Genomic DNA, 7,945 nt, shown 5'->3' with positions numbered 1-7,945 from the left:
TACTAGTGGGGTTCGTTAACCACTGAGCCATGATGGGAATTCCCAATAAGGTCTTACTTTGCATTCTAGGTACAGTGAAGCAGGATAAGAACCCTAATATTGATTACCCCAGAGATCATTCTGATTTTATTTTAAATCCAGAAAACTTTCAGACATCCAAAGCATTTAATTTCAAAAAATTACAATTTTACTCAGATTTGTATGTTTTTGTGCAACCTAAGATGGAGCTGCATTTTTTAGGTCATAGAAAAAAGGATTTTAACAGATTTCACAAAAGTTTTGAACTATACACAGCATTGTTCCTCCAGAATTTCTACCTTCAGAATAAAAAACATGGTTCCCCCAAATAAGACATTCTACTACTTCCTTAGGCTCTCCTCCCCCTGCCCCTTTTCATTCTTGTATGTATGAAGCTTTTCACTTCCACTTTTTTCCATATTTTGGAATCTGGAATATTTGTTAAAGTCTTTGTCTGCAAAGAATGTTGATGACTCAAGATGTCTCCAGAAAAACTGATTAATTAAAAAAGAAGACTCAACGATATCAAAATCATTTTTGGATACTCCATCTACCCACAGTGCACTGTCATCAGTGCTATATGTTCTCTTCTTTCAAAGACTGAATTTAGGAGTTAAGAAACCTATTGTCTTTTAATCATATCACATTAACTTTTTTTTTCTTTTTATGGCCTCACCTGCAGCACATGGAAGTTCTTGGGCTGGGGTCGAATAGGAGCTGCACCTGAGGCCTACACCATAGCCACAGCAACACCAGATCTGAGCTGCATCTGTAGCACATGCTGGAGCTTGCAGCAATAATGGATCCTTAACCCACCAAGTGAGGCCAGGGATTGAACCCAAATCTTCATGGACACTGTGTTGGGTTCTTAACCTGCTGAGCCACAAAGAGAACTCACACGTTAACATTTTAGAGCTAAAACTTTTTATTCTTGTGGTCAACTAACAGATAATTAACTTTGACAATTGCATTCACTGTACTGACAAATATGGCTTTTATAATTTTCAATTTTTCAATACCAGATGAGTTCTCCTGGATGAAATTTCAATTTGGTAATTGGATTGTGCAATCTTTTATGTAACAGTGAATGAGGCACTGCAGCTTTAAAAAAAGTTCTGTGGAGGGAGTTCCTGTCATGGCTCATCAGTAATGAATCTGACCAGCATCCATGAGGACTCCGGTTGTATCCCTGGCTTTGCTCAGTAGGTTAAGGATCTGGCATTGCCATGAGCTGTGGTGGAGGTCGCAGATGTGGCTTGGATCTGGTGTTGCTGTGGCTGTGGTGTAAGCTGGCAGCTATTGCTCTAATTCGACCTGGGAACTTCTATATGTCGAGAGTGCAGCTCTAAAAAGACAAAAAAAAAAAAAAAATCTGTGGAGCTATTAACAGGCTTCTATAAACTTCCTAAAGTATGTTACAAATGCGTTCTGTCCCTTTTTTTTTTTTTTTTTTGATCTCCTACACACATTTTACCCCCTACCTATTTCTCCCCATCTCCCACCTCTGGCAACCAGATCTGTCCTCTGTATCTATTAGCTCAGTTTTTCTGTTTGCTTTTTTTTTAGATTCCACATATAAGTGAAATCATACTGTATTTCTCTTTCTTTGTCTGACTTATTTCACTTAGCATGATGCCCTCAAGGTCCATCCACGTTGTCATGAGTGGTAAGATTTCATTTTTCTCAAATGGCTAAATAATATTTCATTGTGTGTGTGTATGTGTGTACACAAAGTGTGTGTGTGTGTCACATTTTCTTTACTCATTCATCCATTAATGGACACTGAGTTTGTTTCCATATCTTGGCTATTGTAAATAATGCAATGAATTGGGGCTGCATATATCTTTTCGAGTTAGTGTTTTTGTTTTCTTCAGATAAATACCCAGAAGTGGAATTGCTGGATCATGTGGTAGTTCTATTTTTAATTTTTTAGGAACCTCCATGCTGTTTCCTATCGTGACTGCATCAACTTACATTCTTACCAACAGTGCACAAAGGTTCCCTTTGCTCTACGTCCTTGCCAACACTGGTTGTTTCTTTTCTTTTACATAATAGCCATTCCAATAGATGTGAGGTAATCATTGTGGTTTTGATTTGCATTTCTCTGACAATTAACGATGTTGAGCATCTTTTTGTGTACCTGCCAGTCATCTGTATGTCTTCTTTGGAAAACTGTCTATTCAGATTTTTGCCCATGTTTTAATCAAATTGTTTTCTTGTCATTAAGTTGTATGAGTTCTTCATATATTTTGGGCACTGACTCCTTATTTGATACATGATTTGCAAATATTTCCTCCCATTCAATAGGTTGCCTTTTCACTGCTAATGCTTTCCTTTGTTGTGTACAAGCTTCTTAGTTTGATATGGTCCCACTAATATTTTTTTTATTTTTGCTGCCTTTGCTTTTGGTGTCAGGTCCAACAAATCATTGCCAAGACCAATGTCAGGGAGCTTGCTGTCTTTGTTTTCTTCTAGGAGTTTTATGATATCAGCTCTTACATTTAAGTCTTTAACCTATTTTGAATTAATTTTTGTGTATAGTGTAAGATAGCTGTCCACTTTCATTCTTTTTATGGGGGGAGGGGTGGCCTGCAGTGTGCAGCAGCTTAATGTGGATCTCGGTTCCCAGAACAGGGACTGAACCCAGGCTGCAGCGGTGGAAGTGCTGAGTCCTAACCACTAGACCACCAGGTAATTCCTCACTTTCCTTCTTTTTCATGTTGTGGTCCAGTTGTTCCAACACCATATGTTGAAGTGCCGGATATTAAATTTATGTGTTTTTAAGGAAAAAAGATCAGAAAATAAATTGAAAATTGTTCCTTGATACACATACATCTCTAAAAGTAGACAGTGATTGCTGAGGGGGGCAGGAAATAGGGAGTGACTGCTAATGGGTAAGTGGTTTCTTTTTAGAGTGATCAAAATATTTTGGAATTAAGCAGTGGCAATGGTTGCACATGATGTATATACTAAAAACCACTAATTATACACTTTAAAAGGGTGAATTTTATGGTATGTGAATTATATCTCAATTTAAAGAAGAAAGAATGAAGTGACTGGAGAATTTCTTTCTTAGGCTTACACATAGTGTTTTTAAGAATGATATTCCAGGGAGTTCCCACTGTGGCTCAGTGGGTTAAAGACCCAATGTGGTCTCTGTGATAATGCAGGTTTGATCCCTGGTCTCACTCCGTGGGTTAAGGATCCAGCGTTGCTGAAAGCTGCAGCATAGGTCGCAGATGCAGCACTGATTTGACCCCTGACTCGGGAACTTCTGTATTTCTGCAGGTCAAAGAAAAAAAAAGGAATACTATTTCAAAGGTCACTGCATTCTTTTCTGAAAAGGTATCTGCAGAATTCCTGTCATGGCTCAGTGGTTAACAAATCTGACTAGGAACCATGAGGTTGTGGGTTCGATCCCTGGCCTTGCTCAGTGGGTTGAGGATCTGGTGTTGCCATGAGCTGTTGTGCAGGTCGCAGACACAGCTTGGATCCTCTGTTGCTGTGGCCTTGGTATAGGCCGGAGGCTATAGCTCTGATTAGACCCCTAGCCTGGGAACCTCCACATGCTGCAGGTGGGGCCCTAAAAAGACAAAAAAAAAAAAAAAAAGGAAAAAAGAAAAGAAGAGAAAAGGTATCTGCATCTTTGCATAAAAGAGAATGAGAAATGCTTACAGACCCCAGGCTTTGTTTGGAAAACCTGCTGCTTTCATCTCTTTAGGAGTAGCTATCCCTTTAAGATCTAAAAGCACCTGGGTGTGAGTAACCCTTGTGGCTCAGCAGTAAGAACCCAACTAGTATCCATGAGAATGCAGATTCCATCTCTGGTCTCACTCAGTGGGTTAAGGAGCCAGCATTGCTGTAGGTCACAGACGTGGCTCAGATCCCATGTTGTCATGGCTGTGGCGTAGGCCAGAAGCTACAGCTCCTGTTCGACTCCTAGCCTGGGAACTTCCATATGCCATGGGTAGGACCCTAAAAAGACAAAAATAAAATTAAAATTAAAAAAATAAATAAATAAAAGCACCTCGGCAAGAGCCATTTTTCAGCAAAGAATAATGGGGTGCAGCAGTCTCAACCTTTGTCATAGGAGTCCCAAGAAAGGAAGCTTGTGGACTTCCTTGGTGTCCTAGCAAGTTAAGGATAGGGCTTTGGCACTGCTGTGGCTCAGGTTCCCAGCTCCTACTGCCAAAGGCCTAGAAATCCCTCACAGAGGCTCAGCCATAGGCCCTGTCTCCCTGCCCCACTTCTGTTTGTCTTTTTTTTTTTTTTTTTTTTTTTTTTGTCTTTTGTCTTTTTCTAAGGCCACTCCAGTGGCATATGGAGGTTCCTAGGCTAGGGGTCAAATCGGAGCTGCAGCCACCGGCCTACGCCAGAGCCACAGCAACGCAGGATCCGAGCTGCGTCTGCAACCTACACCACAGCTCACAGCAACGCCGGATCTCTAACCCACTGAGCAAGGCCAAGGACCGAACCCGCAACTTCATGGTTCCTAGTTGGATTCATTAACCACTGCGCCACGACGGGAACTCCCTGTTTGTCTCTTGTACTACTGTTCACCCTGAGCCAGGCCCAAGAGTGTCCACACTTATAAACTTTTCCACTTCAGGAGTGAGCTTGAAACAGTTTTTGAGGAGTTACTGTCATGGCTCAGTGGTTAACAAACCTGACTAGTATCCATGAAGACTCCGGTTTGATCCTGGCCTCGCTCAGCGGGTTAAGGATCCAGTATTTCGGTAAGCTGTGGTGTAGGCCACAGAAGAGGCTTGGTTCTGGCATTGCTGTGGCTGTGGTGTAGGCTGGCAGCTACAGCTCTGATTTGACCCCTAGCCTGGGAACTTCCATATGCCACCAGTGTGGCCCTAAAAGGACAAACAACAACAACAACAACAAAAAAACAATGAAAAAAAAGAAACAGTGTTTGGACACTGCATTCAATAGTGAAAAAAATGGCAGGTCCAGGAAAACCTTTGATCTATGGTGTTAAACTTGCCCTCTCATTGTAGTGAAGAGACCCAGAGTATACCTGGCCCAGAAAGGGGTGCTGACCTTTCCAGTCTGAGCAGGTCATGCAAGGCTTTCTCTGTTCGAATTGTCTGAACTGACTTCCTGCTCATCTGTTCCTCTCCATCCTTCAAGATGGGCCCAGGAGTTGCTTCCATCACTACCACCCCTCCTTTACCTGCAACAGTTAGAAAAGGACAAGGGCTCTGGGGACAGTCTCCTGTTCGGATCTTGGCCCTGTATCCTGTAACTGTGAGCGAACCAAGCTGTTTTTCTGAGCCTGTTTCCTCATGTGTAATATGGCAACAGTAACACAGACTCTGGAGTTAGATGGTCTGAGTCTAACATCTTGGTTTTCCATTTAATTATTATGGAGCCCCGGATATTTTTCTAAACTATTTTGTTTTTTGGTTTCTTCTTTGTTAAAATGGGAATAATAGCATGTATCTATCTCAAAGGGTTTGAGGAGGTTTAAAATAATCCATATAAAGCACATGGAAGAGCATTTGGTTTATGGCAAAAGCTCAGATATTTGTTATAATGCCATTGTTATCATTTGCTTAGAACTACCTGTCCCAATCAAGAGATAGTGGCCCCCAAAGCCATGTTTCAATTATGGACAGTAAATCCTTGTCACAGCTGATTGGACCAGAGGAGGTCATCTGACTCAAGGTGGCTGGGCCAATCAGATTTCTGTGCCTAAGGATCTTGGCAGAGACTTTCCTCAACATAGGTGGAAGCTAAGTCTTATTAATGGCAGGGTCCATCATAAGAGGCAAGACCCCAGAATGCTGCTGCCGAGATTCCTGGAGCTGCTCTGACCTGAACACTTTTTTTTTTTTTTTTTTTTTTTTTTGTCTTTTTAGGTCCACACCCTTCACATATGGAAGTTCCCAGGCTAGGTGTTGAATTGGTGCCGTGGCTGCTGGCCTACGCCACAGCCACAGCAATGCAGGGGATCTGAGCCATGTCTGTGACCTACACCAGAGCTCAGGGCAATGCTGGATCCTTAACCCACTGAGCAAGGCCAGGGACTGAACCCACATCCTCATGGATACTAGTCAGATTAGTTACTGCTGAGCCATAACGGGAACCCCCCTGACCTGAACGCTTTAAGAAGCCTGATGATTCAACTTCTTGTATCCAGTGAGATACCCCAATTCTCTTCCAGTAACATCTTTTTTGGTTGGACTTTTGGTCACTTGTAAGAAAAAGAATTAATACAAATACATGCACTTTTGTATTTTCAGTACATATATATGTATAAAATTTAGTGGTTAAGAGTCATATTAGTTGAAAGCTAAGTAAGTCAGAAAGAGAAAGACAAATATCATATGGTGTCACATATACGTGGACTCTAAAATATGACACAAATTAACCCGTCTATGAAACAGAAACAAATTCATGGACATAGAGAACATACTTGTGATTGCTAAGGGAGAGGCGGTGGGGAAGAGGCTGGATTGGAAGTTCTGGGGCAGCAGATATAAGCTATTATATATAGAATGGATAAATAATAAGGTCCTACTGTGTAACACAGGGAACTATTTCAATATCCTGTAGTAAACCATAATGAAAGAGAATATATTAGAAAAGAATACATATGCACAACTGAATCACTTTGCTGTACAGCAGAAATTAATACAACATTACAAATCAACTACAATTCAATTTTTTAAAAAAGAGTCATATTAGTTAAGATGATGCCAACTGCTTTAACATATAAACCCCAAACGTCAATGGTGCAACCTCACAGGATTTATTTCTTACTTAGGCAAAGTGTGTTTGGCAATGGGAGAGAGTCTGAGGGTGGAGTCTCTGATATATGCAGATACTCAGGAACTCAGTATCTTGTGGTCCCATCTTGTGGTCCTGCCATCTCTTTTAGGACAGTCCTGGAGACCGCAGAATTCAGAGAATCTGTAAATTTGGATGGGAAAAATTTTACATCTCTATTTTCTCTAGCCTTTACTGTAGGCAGCAAATCATAGTAATATTAGTGGTACCCATGACTGCCACCAAGACAACTCACAGGTATTTTCATGTTATATTATAGTTGTTACAGAATCTCAAAATAATGTGTATGCTCACCACTATTTCAAAGTTAAGATAGTTACTAAATCTAGTTACATAATGTATTATAGTAAAAGCACATATATTGGAGTTCCCATTGTGGCATTGGTTAACGAACCTGACGAGCATCTATGAGAACATGAGTTCGATCCCTGGCCTCCCTCAGTAGGTTAAGGATCCTGCATTGCCGTGGCTGTGTTGTTGTAGACCGGCAGCTACAGATCCGATTTGACCCTTAGCCTTGGAACCTCCATACACCATGGGTACAGCCCTAAAAAAAAAAAAAAAGGACAAAAAAAAAAGCGTGCACACACACACACATATATTTTTTTGCTTTTTTAGTGCCGCGCCTGCAGCATATGGAGGTTCCCAGGCCAGGGGTCCAATTGGAGCTGCCGTCCTATACCACAGCCACAGCAATATCAGAACTGAGCCACATCTGTGACCTATACCACAGCTCAAGGCAATGCCGGATCCTTATCCCACTGAGCGAGGTCAGGGGTCAAACCTACAACCTCATGGTTCCTAGTCAGATTCATTTCCGCTGTGATAAGATGGGAACTCCACACATATATTATTGTATCACAATTTTTAAAAATTCCTATATAGGTATTAGAAAAATGGTACCTATATTTTGATATGATTTGTTTTCCTTTATATCTTATTTTACGCATGTAAAACATTATTTTGGAATTCCACAAAATACCTGACCAGTACTTCTCAAAAGTGCCTATCAAATTCATGAAAAAAGGAAAGACTGAGACACCGTCACAGACCAAAGAAGGCTGAGGAGACATAACAACTAGAGACATCCTGGATTAGACCCTGGGACTGAAAAGGGATATTAATG

The 7,945-nt window shown here is 41.1% G+C and overlaps 1 long non-coding RNA gene across 1 annotated transcript in view; it reads right to left on the bottom strand.

Moving 5' to 3' along the window:
• Positions 1 to 6,249: 6,249 nt before the first annotated feature.
• LOC110261575 (uncharacterized) overlaps positions 6,250 to 7,945 on the bottom strand; it is a 46,167-nt gene continuing 44,471 nt past the window's right edge. The window contains exon 6 of the long non-coding RNA XR_014810701.1: positions 6,250 to 6,942. This is a non-coding gene — a long non-coding RNA (uncharacterized LOC110261575). The remainder of the gene's footprint in view (positions 6,943 to 7,945) is intronic.

Source organism: Sus scrofa, chromosome 7, assembly GCF_054392235.1.
Source record: "Sus scrofa isolate SSC_HxYL_T2T_F1_AM1 chromosome 7, Sscrofa_HxYL_maternal_Yorkshire_Landrace_v2.0, whole genome shotgun sequence".
Classification (NCBI taxonomy): domain Eukaryota; kingdom Metazoa; phylum Chordata; class Mammalia; order Artiodactyla; family Suidae; genus Sus; species Sus scrofa.
This window is presented reverse-complemented; position numbering and strand designations above follow the sequence as displayed.